Source organism: Crocuta crocuta, unplaced genomic scaffold, assembly GCF_008692635.1.
Source record: "Crocuta crocuta isolate KB4526 unplaced genomic scaffold, BGI_CrCroc_1.0 scaffold9, whole genome shotgun sequence".
NCBI classification, from domain to species: domain Eukaryota; kingdom Metazoa; phylum Chordata; class Mammalia; order Carnivora; family Hyaenidae; genus Crocuta; species Crocuta crocuta.
In genome coordinates, this window is record NW_027551567.1 from 1,291,011 (window position 1) to 1,309,737 (window position 18,727).

The window sequence follows — 18,727 nt, forward strand, 5'->3', positions numbered from 1 at the left end:
CAGTACCCCTTCGAATCAGCATTTTTGTATCCTTTGGATAAATACCTAGTAGTACAGTTGCTGGGTTGTAGGGTAGTTCTGTTTTTATAAAATGGTAACTCTTATGTTTTGTGTATTTTACTACAATAAAAGCCTGTATCAGACGATACAGAGGGAAAAACCATTCACCTTTGAGATGGGAATTCCAAGTGTCATTTTGTGATGAGTATCAAGTCCTTTCCTCTGTGTGATATGAGTATATAAGTATTCAGTGAAAGCTTATGTGGGATGAAAATGCTCACTGAAGCACTGTGTCGTCCAAGCTGAGACACTCACTCGCTGGCTGTAGGACCTGGGACATGCATCCAAAGCAGATGGTAAGTCCTCAATAAATGCTGCTTTCTCCTTCCCAGCCTCTCCTCACACCACTGTTTCCTCATCAGTAAAAGGAGGAGGTTGAGCTCAGTGATCTCCAAGGTCCTTTCAGCCCTGAGGATCCATGCTTCATTGAAAAACAAAAAGGAAAATAGGTCTGCAGAACAGTCTCCAGGCCATACAGATAACTGTAGTCCCCTGTGTATGCACATAGCAGCTTCAGCCGCTCTGACTTTCGCTGTCCTCTGCTCCCTATTTTATCTTTTCCTCAGCCTGCAGAGAATCACCCATAAGCTAAGAAAGGGAAATGAAAAGGAGAAAAGATTGAGGTGGCCCAAGACAGAGGACTGGGATGAGGGGCCTGGCAGTGGCTGTCAGGCTGGGCACAGTGCCTACAATACCACGAGACTGGAGTTGGCCCCGATGGTGCCACGTGGTTATGGGTGCCGTGGGATTCTGAGCCACGGCCCCAAATTCACTGAAGGGTATATGACCACAGCAAGAATAAGCACAATGATTTTATATAAAGCAGATGGTGGCAGGAACATAGAGACATTCTCTGTATCTATAGATACAGAGAGAGAAGCTGAGTTTGTCATGCGAGGAAAAGGCAGCAGGTAGCAGAGCCTGTGTGGAGGAGGAAAAGGCTAATGAGGGTACGAGGTGTCAGCTGGAGGGGAGGGTAAGGGCAGGTTTGTAGCCAGAGTCTCCAGTCATGGTTTGAGCTGGAAGCAGGTGAGATCTGGCTCTAATAAATCAAAGTGTAGGTACAACTATATGCTGAGTCTTGGGAGTCCTCCTAGCAAATAACCCAGTCTGCGGTGATCCTGGGGACTTTCAGTGCAAGAGGGAATTGAAAACAGAGTAGCCAGTTACCATTACAGTACTGGTGGGCCAGGTGAGAAAATGATGGTGATGTCAGTAAAGATGGAGAGGGATAGACAGACTGGAGATAGAAGTTGAGGTAGAATCCACAGCACTTGCTGATGGATTAGATGTTAAGAAGTAAGAGGGATGGGGCACCTGGGTGGCTTAGTCGGTTAAGTGTCTGACTTTCACTTGGGTCATGATCTCGCGGTTCGTGGGTTCGAGCCCCACGTTGGGCTCTGTGCTCACTGCCAGCTCAGAGCCTGGAGCCTGTTTCAGTCTGTGACTCCCTCTCTCTCTGACCCTCCCCTGCTCACACTGTCTCTCTCTCTCTCTCTCTCCTAGAAATAAATAAAACATTTTTAAAAATTAAAAAAAAAAAAAGAAGTAAGAGGGAGAGAGGGAAATCAAAGGTAACTCCTAGGTTTTTAGCTGAAACAACTGGGTCAATGGTATTAACTTTTCCTAGAATGGTTAATCATACCCCACTTGAGCAACATATGCCTCGACTGTCTTTAAATCCATTGGCCAAACTTGTTGTGGTCCTCACACCTGCAGTGAGCTCTGTGTGGACCTCACCAGCCTCACCTGGGGACAGCATACCAGCACCTTGCCTTGTGTGAGACCTGCCTGTGCAGCTTGGGAGTCAAGGGGCACCTGCCCTTGACAGATGAGGACAGCAGGCATTTGCAGCTCCCAAAAAGGATAGTACTCTAGGTTTTTCTGGCTGATAGACAAAGCACAGGCAAAGCCAAAGTTCTCATTTAAGGGGAAGGAGGCAAATAGCCCGGACCAAGTATCAAACCTGGGAGAAGTTGAGGCGCTATTGATGCCCATCCAAGTTCTCAAGAACCCTTTGCTAAGTTGAGAAGCAGCCCCAACATGCTTACCCATCTGCATTTTGCAGATGAACTTAGTTATTGACTGTGTGATTACAGTACTTGAGCCCTAAATGGCACATTACAGCCTGTTTCTGGCATTCTCTCCTTGGGCATTGCCAGGGATAGTCATGGTCTCCTAAGACCGAGACCCAGAGTGAGATTCCTTATACAGTGTTTTCACTGCTGTGTCCCATGACTGAGGACGGGCATCCAATGCTTTAACTCCTCTTTAGAGAATGAGAGTAGAAAAAAAATTATTTAATTCTAATTAATTCTAATTTAATTCTAATGTGTGAAATATAACCATTTTAGTACTAACAAGTTAATTCTTTTTATAAAAATAATCAAATTACAGTAGGACCCACAGCTTTGTCAGGTTACTTTGACATTTTACTAGTAGCATGTGGAAAATTGATAATGTTTCCTTTGGGAAGAAGGATATAATCTCCCCAAATTATAGTGGATGGCAGTGTTGTATAGGAAAGGAGTAGCCTTTAGAGTCAGCTGGACACAGATTCAGATTGTATGTCATCCCATCTCCAGTAGTGTGACCTTAGCCAAGGAATTTACCCTGTCTGAGCCATGGTTCTTTCATCCAACAAACAATAATACTTGTAAAAGTCCTAGTGTCGTTCCCAGCACACAGAAGTTTTCAGCAAACGGAACTATTATAATTATTTTTATTATTAACAAATAGAGGCCAGTACTTTTTTTATATTATAAAGTCCACAGAAACCCCAAAATTATTTCAGGTTGTGTCTTTTCAACACTTGTTTCTTTTTGGCTTTTTCTTTTCTGAATTATCAATGGCAACTAGTTCTGAAAGAGCACCATCCACTTATACTAGAGGTGAAAATTTGGGCAATCCACTATATTCTAGGATTATAAACATCTTGAATATCAAAGAAGTGAATTTTCTAGTTATAATTCTCCAATAACTTGGTCCCAGCACCTGAAATGTGTAAGTGGAAACTTTCAGAGACATTTTCACATTTTCATCTTAATTTTCTCCATCCTGTCTGAAATGGCTGCGTCTTTCTGGGTTGTAACCAAAAAAAAAAAAAAGCACATTTCCTTGCATCACCTTCCCATGCCAGTAGAGCAAAACACAAAAGCCACAAGATCTATGATTCAAAGGTCTTCTTCTTTATACAAGTAACTATTTAAATTGCTTGAAATGTAGATTTTTTAAAAATTCATCTCTGTAGTTTCCAAAAATTAACCCCTTTCTTTTTAAAGACCTTCTGGCCATAAAATGGTGTGTGACTACTCCACTCAGTGTTTCTGAGTATGAATAAGGACGCCAGAGCCACTCTCAGTTTACATGTTTAACACTAAAGCTGTCACCAAATTTTTAGTAATATTTTATACAGCATAGGACCAGTGGAACATTTGAAATTTGACCTTTCCTAGCAGCTGAGTCTTTAAATGCAATTTGTACTTTGGAACTAAGTTTTGAACTTTTGTTTTCTGACCACTGTAATTTATCTTTCTACTCAATCCAGTAGGAAAAAGTGATGGGACTGTGTGCGGGTGTGTGTGTGTGTGTGTGTGTGTGTGTGTGTGTGTGTGTGTGTGAATATGTAAGAAACATTTATTAGCCCCCCAAATCAGTAGTCCAACTTTGGGCAGAGCACCAGAGTGGCATTTTAAAGGTAAGAGGTCAAATTGGCTCGATGGTATCATCCTAGTAGGATGCCACTGGGATACTGAGCAAAACCGAGTTATTGAGCTCACTGACTATTTTGCCTCAAGTGATAATACTGTGGAGAGAATCATCCTAAAAACACTGTATCCCAGAGTATGATGTCTCTGTCCTTTTAAATTTAAGCAAACCTGGATTCAGGTTCAAACAAGAACATAAACCAGTTCTAAACGTTTTCTTTGTGTCACTCAAAATTTCCATAATGTGAGAAGAGGTGGTTAGGAAGGAATTGACATCAGGAGGACAGGGAAGGCAGTATTGGAAATTGGAAAAGCATTAAACCAAACCCCTTTTATGTTTCTTAGAAGTTATGTTGTTGGTATTAGATTTGAGATGTAGATAAAAATACCTCCACCTGCAGTTTCCTAGGGAAAAGCAAATAGGGTTTTGTTCATTACATATCATTAAAGCCACTAAGAAAATCTTAGCTGAAAGTTGAATTGTAGAGACAGAGATGCAATCAGCCTTACTTATACAAGAGGTACCTTCTAGAAACTGATCCTTTCACTGCTAATTGGTATCAATGTTCCTTTGCCCACTGCTTGCAGCTCAAGATCCACTTGTACTTTTATGACTGTTGCTGTAATTAAATACCATTTACTTTTTCTTAGGCTTAAGAAAGTAGGTCCCACTGACTTTTTCTTTTAAGTAGATTTATGTTTGTGCAAGAGGGAATTACATACAGATAATTTCCCATATCTGGGATATGTGACTTTACTTGTAAGTAAATGAACAGTAATCATTCAGATATCTCTTTTTAAACTTTCCCCAGCTTCTCTAACAGTAAATATGAAGAAATGAAAAAGCCGTGCTTTCATGCTTAGTGTAGCATTACCATATCTACTCACCCACCTTTTCCTAAGCACAGTCCTGTGAACCACTTCAAGGTTTTGTGAGGTCTTCGGAAATCAGTCTAGCTAAGAGACGCCACCAGGGCAGGAAGTGTCCATGGCTCTCATTCACCATTGTTTTAAGACACTTAAGTGGTGCCCAACACCCAGGAAAAGGTCAATAAAAACTTCTTGAATGGGTGTTGTCCCATGGGCTTCTGGGGTTTGAAGTATGTCCAAGGAAACTAGTATGTAAGGCAGCCTGGAGCTGCATTGTCCAATAAAGTGACAACTAATCACATGGGGCCATTTATATTTAATTTAAATACATTAAAATTAAAATTCAGTTCCTCAGTTATACCAAGTGCATTTACTGAGTATGAATATATGGCTGGTGGCTGCCATATTGGACAGCACAGATATTGAACATAAAAGAAAGTTGTATTAGTGCTGGTCTAATATTATTAGTAGAGGCCTAAATTAGTGGCTCCAATCTTTTTAAAGTGAAATTCCCATGTGACCATGATGTGCATTCATAATACAAAAACGTAGCCCTTTCAAATCCGCCCTCCCCCCAACACTGTAGGAATTCAGTCAAGAAAGGTGGGCAGCCCACAGAAGTGGCCATCTCTTTGAAACTGAAAGCCAAACAACAGTGGGGCTGTTAGCAAGACTGACATTCAGGTGGTATATACCCATTTGGCTACACTACTTGTTAGTGTGTGAAATATCTGTACCAGTTAATAAAGAGCTGCTGGCGAGCATGTATTGAATACCTACTGTGTGCTAGTCCTTGGGCTAGCCTGGACATCATGATGAAGATGCACACTCCTGGCCTCCTGGAGCATATAGTCTCATGGGGAGAGCTCAGGTGGCAAAAAGTAATAAAACTAATAAATAGGTAGTAACAATGCAGTGTGTTCAGTGCCTTGGTTGGGGTATGGAATATTGTGAAAATCATAAGAATAGAGAAATCTGTAATTGGAGAGATTACAGAAGGAATGAAGGAATGGAGGCTAGAGGAAGGCTTTCAAGATGCCCTTTTCAATAATAATAAAAATAGGTACTCTGCTACAATTAAAAAAAAAACTGTTCTTAATAGAGAAATAAAGCCTACTTTTAGAAATGAAAACTAAATTAAAAATTGAAATAAAAATGTATCTATTTTTAGATACATCCCCCCAAAAAATTAAAACATAAAAAAATAATTTAAACAAGTAAGGAGCTCCTCCAGTACCTCCCAAGAGGCCCTGGCCATTCAACCTCCCCTTACCTTAATCCAGCAAAATGAGTTTGCTTATGTCCGTCCCATCCCTGGGAGTGGGAGACTGCTCAGGAACCCCCACGCCAGCTCTGGAGGCCTCAGATCAGTGGATGCTGCACTTGGCCTTCAGGAGAGTCTGCTCCCAAATTTTTATTAGGGCTGCCTTATCACCACCATGGCCAAGTCCCAGATTACAGAACCATTGGCCTCAAGAAAACCTTAAAATCATCTCATCCTACGTATACATTGTTACTAAAGAAAGACGTCACAGACTCACCAGGTAGTTTGTGGCCAATTAGAGATAAAACCTGAGAATCTTCTCTAACTTGGTCCTTTATTTATTTATGTTTTCCTTATCTTCCAGCAGTTAGTTTCCTTAACCGTGAAATGGGGATGGATATCTTTATGCCTCACAGAGTTGTTAATAAAAAGAATAATGTTATTTTGTTCTATAGTTTGTAAAAACCCTTCTGTATACTTTCTCATTTAATCTATTTAATTCTCACAAGAGCCTGTGAAAGGTGTTAGGCTCAGAGGCAGTGAATGACCTCCCCAAGGTAACAAAGCTGCTGTGATCATGAAGGTCCTCAGCCCCTTAGGGCTTGGGAAACTATAAGCTCTTTTGTAAATGTAAGATAACATAACCACATGGTATTACTAGTTTTTAGCTTGTGGTATTTTGCAGTTTAAGATTTAGTGACATTGAAAGTGGTAACTTTGTTCAAGCAACTCATTTTTTTTACTTTGATAACGTGCCAATTGCACAGACTTTGGTTCAACATTAAAACAGAAGTGGGTTGCTTCGAAGTGTATTTTTAAAATAAGAGAATCCAAATTTGTAATTAGCTTCAGAAATGCTGGTTGTGCAGTTTGAGTATATAAAGAGCTTCTGGTAATCATTTCTGTTATTAGTGGTAGTTTATTTTATTTTTTGTATTTTCCCCCAAGCAATTAGGCATTTTGGAAAAAACAAAATATGTTCTTTGAGGGGTCATTTCCTCTATTACTGCTTTATTTTTCACACCCTATAGTCCTGGCATACTTAGAAAATTAACCACATATATGACTGTGGCAAAGAAAAATCATTTTGGAGCCAGTCTACTTACTTGACACCTAATTGTGAGGAGAATGTTATTTAAATTATAAAGAGAAGCCACAGTGAAGGAAATGATTCACTTCTTGATACATCTTTTGTCTTTTGGTCTTTTGATAATTTTGATAGAAACATCCCTTACTTTTAGATAAGATTATTATGAAGATCAACTCAAATCACCCCCAAAATAAAATGGAATTTTTTCCTTTCTTTCTTTGCTTCTTTCTTTTCTTTCTTTCTTTCTTTCTTTCTTTCTTTCTTTCTTTCTTTCTTTCTTTCTCTCTCTCTCTCTCTCTTTCTTTCTTTCTTTTTCTTTCTTTCTTTCTTTCTTTCTTTCTTAACTTCTTTCTTAATTTCTTTCTTCCTTAACTTCTTTCTTAATTTCTTTCTTTTTTCTCTCTCTCCCTCTCTCCTTTTCTTTCTTTCTTTCTCCTTCCCTCCCTCCCTCCCTCTCTTTTTCTGCACCCTAGCCATTTTACAGTATATAATATATTCTACTATGCAGAAACTAACTTTATAGACAAGGAAAAGAATAGTGTTATTTCATATCATATAACAAAGAAGTATCTCTTCAATTTTTTTTACTAGCATATAAAAATTGTGGCATTCTCTACACCAACTATCCTATAAGGAGAAAGGGAAAAGAGAAAGAAGAATTATTAGACAAAACTGTAAATGAAAAGGAACTTGGGGTTATGTGCCCTGACTTTATCATTACCAATTTATATAAAAGTCACATTTGGGAAGAATGTGTCTGTGTGTGTGTGGTTTTTTTTTTTTTTTTTTTTTTTCAGTATATATTGTGTGTGTATCTTCAGGTCTTCTCTGTGTATACACTGTTTTGTGTTATATAACAGACTCCCAACTCCCTATTGTACTCTAAGAGATACAGCCTCTCTCCTGTAATTATAGGACTTTCAAAGCATTTTTTATTATCTAAAGTTTTCTTGGATTTTATTTATATCATTTTCCCTGCTTTGTGCAGATGCTAGACAAGGTGCGGACCAAAAAAATGTGGCGTTTTTTGTTTGTTTTTGTTTTTGTTTTAATTTTTTTATATTTTATTTATTTCTGAGAGAGAGAGAGAGAGCATGAACAGGGGAGGGTCAGAGAGACAGGGAGACACAGAATCTGAAATAGGCTCCAGGCTCTGAGCTAGCTGTCAGCACAGAGCCTGACGCGGGGCTTGAACCCATGAACCTTGAGATCATGACCTGAGCCAAAGTCAGACGCTTAACCAACTGAGCCACCCAGGTGCCCCAAAGTCTGTGGTTTATAACCAGACTTGGAGCCTTGGTAATAAGACAGTAGGTTTGAATAGCTCTTTGAAATTCCAAACTTCTAATTCCTCCAGACCTATTAGGGTCAATGGTGATTGATGAGTGAGCACATACTTTCAAACTTTACAGCTACCAGTTTTAATACCAGTGCACACTGAATGAGGTAATGCACACAAGGTGCTCATCGGGAACACTTATAAGGGTTAGCCATTATTATTATTAACTCATCTGATTTGACTTTGTCTTCACATCTCTTTCTGCTCTCTGATAGCCATGCTAAGTAGCACCAAGAGGAAGGGAAACACAAGTCCTCAGTAGCCTGGAAGCAAAATTTATCATCCCAGAAATAATTAGCATCTGATTGTCTGTCTTCTCGTGATGATGTATGAATTATTTCCATACCCACCCTCCTACCTCTTTCAAACTTAGGACTCCATGGACAAGTGACAGCCTCTCTTTTGCCCAAATCTGACTCAGTCTGGTCTAATGAGGTTCCAGTTGATGGTAAACTCACATTAATCCCATTTCTCTTTTGTTGTGTGAAAGACTGTGAGCTATTCACTATCTTCTGTGTAAGAAAAACAAAAATAAAATTTCCTAAGTATGATTATCATTGATTAGAGCTTTGTTAAGATGTATGAGATGCAAGTGTATTTTTTCCTTGCCTATGATAATGTGGGTAGTTAAACAAATTAACCAGGCATTCATGCTGTGTTAGGAGTGTAAATTGGTATAGCTTTTCTGGAAAATCATCAAGACCCTTAAAGTTTACACTGGTTGACCCAATAATTATTTTTCTAGGATCCACCTAAGAAAGTATTCAGAAATTCAGACAAAATCTGATACTCAAATATGTCCCTCAAAGTGTTATTTTCATTAACAGCAGCCAAAAATGTAATTCTCAAAGTTAAATCGTAAAAAAAAAAACAAAAAAAAAAAAAACCCTTTTTTAAGTTGAATATAATATTGCATAGGCATTGAAAAGCATGGTTTTGAAGTGTTTTTACTTGGGGAAAGGCTCACATTTGTATAACACTGAATGAAAAGTAGAAACAAAACTCGAGTTTTTTCTGTATCTGAAAAGAATACTGGTCTGCAATCTTTTATCCCCAATTATGAATCCAAAAGGATTCTAAAATCAAAAGGGTTTCTTGGTAACTTCTTTGGTAGAAAAACCTGGCCTGAACCAATGTGAGATTCTGTTTTATCCAACTTAATAAGAATTATGCATTGGTTTTGCTACAGAAATATTATGAAATATGTCAGATTATGGGGTGCTGCTCCAGACCCTGATGGAATATTATGTGATAAATCATAGTTGCATCAAAATAGTTTTTAAAAACCGAACAATTCTGGATTCTGGAACATATACTGAAGCTGAGGAGTTTTGGTTAAGAGGTTATGGAATTATACAACAAAATATCATTAGTGATTTATTAGTGCCGGGACAATTGATCTGTTTTTTTCTTTATTTTATTTTAATTCCAGTTAGTTAACATACAGTGCTCTCTGAGTTTCAGGTGTACAGCATAGTGATTCAACACTTCCATGCATCACTGGTTGCTCATCACAGCAAGTGCACTCCTTGATCCCCATCACCTATTTTCACCCCCCNGTATTTTCCAAGTGTTCTACTATAAGCATGTATCATTTTAGCATCAGAAACAAAAGTCTTAAAAATAAATACATTTAGGGATGCCTGGGTGGCTCAGTTGGTTAAGCGTCTGACTCTTGATTTTGGCTTAGATCATGATCCCAGGGTTGTGGGATCAAGCCCCACATCAGGCTCCATACTGAGCATGGAACTTGCTTAAAATTCTCTCTCTCTCTCTCTCCTCTCCCTCTGCCCCTCTTCCTCACTCATGCTGTCTCTCTAAAAAAGTTTTTAATAAATAAAATAAATAAAAATTTTAAATATTACATATTTAATAAACATATTTAAGGCATCAGAGAAGCATCTCATTTCAGTTAGAATTCCCGAATTTGTCCTTTGCTTCCTATATCTTCCTGTTACTGCATCCCCATGTGTCTTTTAAGCCAAGGTGTTCTCATTTGTTGAAAGAAAATATTCGTGAGATTGGACATTGGTCTCCAAACTGCCTTTAGGTTTGAAAGGACGCCCAGTGAGGGATGCTCACCTAAGGAAATACTCACCTAGCAGGGCTTCCCCGTGGGTGGAGCTCAGGCATTATTACCATGGGCCATTTTATCGTGTTCTGTTTATGTGGAGCAGTCAAAAGGCAAACAGCCAGAGGCCCCGTAAGTCAGGAGGGGAGGGAGAAACGTTAACTCGAGAGGTTTACTCTGCTAATGGACAGCTCTTCCCCTCCCCCCCCATTCAGGTGGACACTCACTGACCTGTCACAAGGTTGCCCTGCAAAGCTTTGGGGTCCATGTCTGAATGGATTGCTGGAGTCTTCTCATCTCTCCCTTCGCCCGGTTCCCTGCATCCTAAGACTCGAAGCCAGCACAGAGCCTGGAAAAATTACATGTAAGTTGTGACTGAGGTTTCTTTCCTCGAACCAAATAATGGTATGAATTTTCTTAGGTGATAATAACAACTAGCTTAAACCCACATGGGTTACTTTTCTTTTAACAAAGTATGTTGAAAATTATGGCTGAGGAAGGGAGCAGGGATTAAAATCTTCCTATTGGTGCCTCCTTAATGCAGTGGGTCTTTAACTTGCACCAGAATCACCTAGAGGGCTTGTTAAAGTACAGTTGCTGGGCCTCGTGCCCAGAATTTCTGATTCAGTAGATTTGGGGCAGGCTGGGAAGTTGCTGTTCTAACAAGTTGCCAGGTGATGCTGAAGCAGGTGGTCCAGGGACTCCACTTTGAGAATCACGGCTTTAATTCACGTGTAACTGAAAGGATGAACAATAAAGGAAGAAAACCATATTAAATGTACACTATTAAATGTCACTAAATTAACATATTTAGTGCTTTACTTAATATCTTGACTCATGTCCCAAGAAGAGTTTGTGGGGCGCCTGGGTGGCTCAGTCAGTTAAGGGTCTGACTTCAGCTCAGGTCATGATCTCACAGTTCGTGGGTTTGAGCCTCGAGTCAGGCTTTGTGCTGACGGCTCAGAGCCTGGAGCCTGCTTCGGATTCTGTGTCTCTTTCTCTCTCTGCCCTCGCCGCCTCTCAAAAATAAATAAACATTAAAAAATTTAAAAGGAAAAGAAAAGAATTTGAAGGTTCTCTTAGGACTGTCACATTTGTTAAGTCCAGCCAAGTAGATGCTGTTATTCTGTACCAGCTTTAGAGTACTGGTCATCCTTTGCCCTTGGATTGCAGCAAGGTCTCTGACTGCTGCCATTAGGCTAAAATGACAGCTACAGTCTTTTGGCAGGTACGTATGCTCATCATGTTTGAGATACACTCAAAAGGGAAATCTTTTCTCCCCCAGATTGACAAATATATTGCTGCTTTTATCTTTCTTCTCATACACTTACATGGGATTCAATTTACAAACACATGTGGGAAGGGAGCCACATCTCTAATAAATAGTCCAGGTCATCAAGTCCAGGTTCTTGTGGGATTTTAAGTTCTCAGGACTGACATATTTTGAGGATCAGCATTAGCTTTGGAACAAGCCAATCACCTCTCCACTGAGGACAAGAACAATTTATTCCATGTTAATAGAAAAACGTGAAAGATTTTGGCTCAACAAATGCACATTTGGATATATGTGAGCATACATGCAAATGTACATATGTGCCTTTGAATATATATGCATTTTGTATATTTCTAGCTTTCATTGTAAGAATTTTAAACATTTTTTCTTTTGTTTCATTGAGTCAATGTGAGTATAAAAATAGTGTGAGTGATGCTGTCCAGGAAATGTATGAGAAATTTCTGGGCATTTTAAATCTGTGGATAAGCATTGTGATTTATAACATTTTACTTGGATATGGTAAATGTTCATTCAGAGGAGAACATACAGCCCTTTTATTAGAACTCTTAGAAATTGAGAATAATCACTGTTCATAAAGTAGTTCTGAAGCAGACATAATGAAGGAGCTTATCTCTTGCCTAACCATTAGCAGATTCAGAGATCCTGAAGGTAGATGTAAGTGCATGTATTTAAAATAAAAAACACAGAATCAGAAAAATAAGGCAAAAAAGTGATAGATGATGAAAGAGTTCTGTAAGGAGTTATTCCAGTGCTGTCTTCTCGGGGCTGCCCAAAGAGGAACATGGCTGGTAAGAGGGCTGATAGAATTGTAAGTAATGTAATTATGTCTTCTTACTCCACCCTCACAAACTATAACATCTCTGTCAAGCACTAATTAGTTATTCTGCACAGCATCCTTGGAAGCAAGCTTTTCAGTTTATGAAGCATCTTCACCATGAGATGGAAGAAGTAGGTTGGATCAAACACTCCTTAATCTCCTTCCTGCTTTGGTGTCTGTAAGTGTCCATGTTTACACATCAGGTATTCCTGTACGGTGACATTTGGTGTCAGTTTCATGACTACAGGCTGGGGAGGGAAGAAGGCTGCTCTGACACCTCAGGTGACTGGCCTTAGGTGACTCAGTGCTTGAAGCTCCTGCCAGACCTGACACAGCCTGCTTAAATCACTCCCTGCAGCCTGGGGTGAAGCCCTCAAGACAATGAGTTTTCTAGCGTGTCTCTGCAAAAGTTCTGTGCATGTATGAGGATAAGAAGTATGGGAACCCTGTCTCCTTTCCACTCAGTTTTGCTGTAAACCTAAATCTGCATTAACAAATAATTTATTGAGGTGCCTGGGTGGCTCAGTTAGTTAAGCGTCCGACTTCAGCTCAGGTCATGATCTCGCAGTTCATGGATTTGAGCCCTGCATCAGGTTCTGTGCTGACAGCTCAGAGCCTAGAGCCTGCTTCAGATTCTGTGACTCCCTCTTTCTCTGTCCCTCCCCCACTCACGTTCTGTCTCTGTCTCTCAATAAATAAATACCCATTAAAAAATTTAAAAATGATCATTATTATTATTTATTTATTTATTTATTTTAAAAACCTATATACCAAATAGTATGACAGTTCCTAAAAAAAAATTAAACATGGAATTACTGCATGATCCAGCAATTCCACCATTGGATATATACCTAAAAGAACTGAAAGCAGAGACTTGGAGAGGGGCACCTGAGTGGCTCGGTCAGTTAAGCATCTGACTCTTGATCTTGGCTCCAGTCATGACCTCTTGGTTCGTGGGATCAAGCCCTACATCAGGCTTGGATTTCTCTCTTGGAATTCTCTCTCTCCTTACTGCCTCTCCCCCATCCATTCTCTCTCCCTCTCCCTCTCTCTCTGTCTCTCTCTCTCCCTCTCTCAATATAAATAAATAAACTGAAAGCAGAGACTTGGACAGATGTTTATATATTCATGTTCCTACAGCATTATTCACAATAGCCAAAAAGTGGAACCAATCCAGATGTCTAAGAACAGATGAGTGGATAAGGAGAATGTGATATATACACACAGTGGAATATCATTGGGTCCTAAAAAGATATGAAATTTTGACACATGCTACAACATAGATGAACTTTGAAGATATTAAATGAGAAAAGCCAGACACAAAAGGACGAGTATTATATGATCCCACTAAAATGAGGTACCTAAAGTTGTCAAGCTTATAGCCAGAAAATAGAATGACAGATGCCAAGGTTTGAGTAGAGTGGAACAGGGAGTTAACATTAAATGGGTAGTTCCACTTTGGGGAAATGAAAAAGTTCTAGAGATGGATAGTGGTGATGATTGTACAACAGTATGAATATACTTAATGCTACTGAATTGTACTCTTTAAAATGGCAAATGTTATATATATTTCACCCCAATAACAAATAATTAATGATTTTTTAAAATTTATTTATTTATTTTAAGAGAGAGAAAGTGCGAGCAGGGAAGGAACAGAGAGAGAGAGAGAGGGAGGGAGAGAATCTCAAGCAGGCTTCTCACTGTCATGAGCAGGGAAGGGGCAGAGAGAGAGAGAGAGAGAGAGAGACAGAGGATCCTAAGCAGGTTCTGCACTGTCAGCACAGAGCCCGATGCAAGGCTTGAACTCAAGAACCATGACATCATGACCCAAGCGCAAGTCAGACACTTAACTAATTAATGATTTTTAGGCACCCCAATTAATTAATCATTTTTTAAGTGAATTTCAGAGATCACTTGCCTTCCAAGAATGCTGTACAGAATAACTACCTGGAGCTTGACAGGGCTGTTACAGTTTGTGAGGGCGGAGTAAGACTAGATGGCTATGTCCCTCATACCTTCCTCAGCCCTGATACTTTCCTGGGCACCCTTTGGGCAAGGGTAAGGGATCTGCAGAATGTATACTTCAGCCTTAGGAATGGGTTTCCTGCCAGGGCAAGGACACATTTGTCAGAAACTACCAAGGAAACATGCCATAAACGACTATAATCTCTACCAAATGCCATTGATACATATAGAAAAGCTGTTTCACTGTGATGGAGGGAATGTGTACCCACCTGTGCTCCTGTAGTGGGGCTGCTCTGGTTCACCTGAATTGTGTGTTCATGAATGAGTCCAAGTACAGTGTGCCATAATGCACAGGCATATGGCCCCGTGTGCATAGCTGTGGCACATAACAGGTCTTCATTGGTAGAGATGGACATTGGGGCACAAACCAGAGAATATGGATTTGATTATATTATAGCCACAGATTGAAGCCTAGTCAAAAAAAGGAAAAGCTTTAGAAGAAAATTAACAAATAATTCTCCTGCAATGGAGCCTCAAATTATTATAATGCCTGTTTTACATACTCCACATGAAATCTAATCTACCCCTCATCACCAAATGACTGTAGTACCCATAAATCACAGATCAGTTTAGTGAGTCCTGCAGTTCTGTGAGGAATAAGCAGGACTGAACTAAGTTAGTCTATTAGAGCCCTACATTGGGGGGATTTTGCTTTTTATTCTATGTTTCTTGAAAGCTGGACTTGAAGAACTATCAGCAAATTCTCATGGGTCCAGTAGCCATATTTTCGTCAGAACTCCTGTATTACCTTCAGACCCTGCCCTTGGGTCTGACCAGGGCTTGTAATTCTTGAAGAGCAGTGTGTAAGGACCCATAGTTCCAAAAAGCTCAGGAACCCCTGTCCTAAATTTTCTCTCTCCTTCTTAAGGACAGAGAAGAAATAATCAGGGGATAATCAAGATTATGTGTGTGTGTGCACATGTGTGTATTATATACTATATATATATAAATGCATACATTTGTATATATTTGGCTTAAGGGAAAGGTATAACCAATTAGTCATCAAATTTAAAGTACAATATGTATAAATCAGTCCCACTGTTCCTACCCTGACTTTCCAAACCTGCTTAGAAATGAACTCTCTAGGTGATGGAGAGAGGGCAAAGGTGATGGAGAACAGAGCAAAATAACAAAGGTTTCAGCTGCTAAGATACCAGAAACTAGAATTAAAGGTTTTTTATAGAAAAGAAAATCCAGGTCAGCAAGTCTGAGAGAGAAAAGTCAGTGCTTATTCATCCCTGACATCCACATGTGGCTACCTGCACCCTAAGCTTCAGTTGAAATGACATAGATATAGAATTAAATCAAAATAAATTCAGCCCCATGAACTCAGAGATCATAATTTTTAGATGGACACACTGACACGGTTATTCCCCAGAGAAGACCAGCAAACCAAGTTACCCAGATGGAATGGCATAAGGTAGAGAATACCCACAAAGATAGACCCTTGGGGGCTCTCCTTGTAAGCTCTCATGTCTCCTAGGAATCAGATTGCCTCGTTCCAGACACTGAATTCATGTTTAGTGATGGCTTAGCTACCTGGAACCCAACAAACCAGAACCCTGAATTAACTAACCTTCATACTTCCCCACCCCCACTCAAACCCCTCCTGCACACCCCACCCTGCCTACCGCACACATCCCACTTCCCTTTTTCAGAAATAGAGATTCAGAAAACAAGATAGCTTTGGTTTAGTAGAGATGGAGAATAGACCCTGGAGGATATCAGTAGCTGTTGACACTGACCTGCTGAATCATTGAAAATGGTTAAATGTTTTATAATTAAGAAAAGAAACTGCTTTCAAAAGGTTTTCAACAAAATAACTGTCAATTATTAGAAAATTAAAAAAAAAACAGTCTTCTTGTCCTCAATTAGTCTAGTTAAAGAGGTTTTATTAGACTTATTTTTATGCCTTAATTAATAATCTAGGGGCGCCTGGGTGGCTCAGTCGGTTAAGCGTCCGACTTCGGCTCAGGTCCTGATCTCACGGTTCGTGGGTTCAAGCCCCACGTCAGGCTCTGTGCTGACAGCTAGCTCAAAGCCTGGAGCCTGCTTCAGATTCTGTGTCTTCCTCTCTCTGACCCTCCCCTGCTCACACTGTCTCTCTCTCTCTCTCAGAAATAAATAAAATATTTTAAAAAATAATAACAATCTAAAATAATAATAATGATCTAAAACTATTGATTTACAAAAGAAATACATACCATCTTTATTATTCTTGAAAAACTGCAAGTTTTAACTTTTACCACCTTTCTAGTGCCAGAGTTTAAATTTTAGATATTCTCTTTATGTTCATTATGTTTGGAAGTTGTAATATTAATAATATTAAGAGTAATTTATAAAATAATTTTATGAACATATATATTTAGTTCTTAGTTATTGGGAAACCATTGGCATATGGTTTTATTGAGAGGGAGAGAGAGAGCGCATGAGCAGGGGAGGGGCAGAGAGAGAAGGAGAGAATCCCAAGCAGACTCCACATTGTCAGCATAGAGCCCTATGAAGGGCTTGAACCTACAAACAATGAGAATATGACCTGACATGAAACCAAGAGCCGGACACTTAACCAACTAAGCCACCCAGGTACCCCGCCATTGGCATAGTTTTGAAGGCAATTCTTTTGTGTTTTTTTTTAAAAGATTGTATGATGCACTTATTTGTAGCATTTGGTGTTAGGATTATGTTCTGCTTAAAGCATCACCGAAAATAATTTTTTATTCTCTGCATATACACTAATGGTACAGATAGGGGTAGTGGTACCAGCATGGTAGTGTACATTAATATGTAAATCAGAAGTTTCACATGGTATTGCCTGTGAATCTGCAAATAAACTCAAATATGCATATTATAAAGCTACTTTACCAAGTGGTTATCAGTTGTAGCACAGTTTATCAACTTATTCTAATAATTTCCAATCTGTTGCTTTTAAGAAATTATTTGTGTGCTCTCTTTTGGATATACCTTTCATTAGCAAAGTGACACCTGTCTCTGAGCATCACACTTACTTACAAGGACACCTCCCCACCTCCATTGATCGTTGTGAGGGCCCTGGCATTTGCAGCTGGAGAGTGCGCAAACCATGGATGATGATGAGAAAGAGCAGTATTTGCAAAGTTCTGGAGTATAGCAGGCTTTTTAGAGTCCTTGTAGAGCTTAACTAGAAGCTATAATCTATTGTTTCCTGTATTTCATGTCTGACTTGTCGCCAGGCCAGATTATTATACTGGGTTCCATGTATTAATTGTTTTTAATTACTAGGAAGAGCAAAATCAGAGAATAATTGTTTCTTTTTGTTAAAACAGAAGTAGCTTTGGGGCGCCTGGGTGGCTCAGTCGCTTAAGCAGCTGACTTTGGCTTGGGTCATGATCTCACAGTTTGTGAGTTCGAGCCCCACATTGGGCTCTGTGCTGACAGCTCAGAGCCTGGAGCCTGTTTCGGATTCTGTATCTCCCTCTCTCTCTGCCCCTTCTCCTCTCGCACTGTCTCTGTCTCTCTCAAAAAAATAAACATTAAAAAAATTTTTTTAATTAAAAAAATAAAGACAGAAATAACCTTATTTTCCTGATTGTGAAAGTAATACGTTTATTGCACATAATATATAAAATAACAAAGAAGAAAATAAATTACCTATAATCCAACTACCCAAATAAATCTTGACTATAAACTCATACTTTTGTGTATTTCTCCACTTTTTTGAATTAATCAAATAATTCCAAATTTGCAAGCAGTGTTCTCGACTGATTAGCTCCTACAAATTTGGTGGAACTTAGGAATGATGACTTTAGCTATTATTTTCTAGGACAATAATCTCCCTGTTTCTTATTTTTTTCACAAATAACATTAGTCAACTCTTACAAGAACAGATACCTGTGTAGACACACCACTATATTTATCAAGTGGAAATCAGTATTAACTGTTGTGTTTTTTCAGTTTCTGTATCTTGTCAATGAAAAGGACTATTGAGTGGCCTGTAAGATCATAATGGGCCTTTGGAATCATAAGAGAACAATTTAATTTTATACGAAATCGTACTAGAGTTAGATCAACTAATTGTGTTCTAGTTATTTAAAAATTTGTTATCAGTACACAGTACGGCAGTTTGCCAGAAATGGGAAAAGTTGGTTAGCCTGATCCCCATCCATAATCCAAACAGTATCTTCTGCTGTAAAATTCTAATTTTATACCTGATG

General features: G+C 39.1%; 1 protein-coding gene across 3 annotated transcripts in view; it reads left to right on the top strand.

Moving 5' to 3' along the window:
• BACH2 (BACH transcriptional regulator 2) overlaps positions 1-18,727 on the top strand; it is a 354,923-nt gene that overhangs the window by 197,238 nt on the left and 138,958 nt on the right. For all 3 annotated transcript variants that reach the window (XM_077750247.1, XM_077750248.1, XM_077750249.1), the window contains one exon: positions 10,617-10,765. The gene's annotated coding sequence lies outside the window, so the exon portion shown is untranslated. The remainder of the gene's footprint in view (positions 1-10,616; positions 10,766-18,727) is intronic.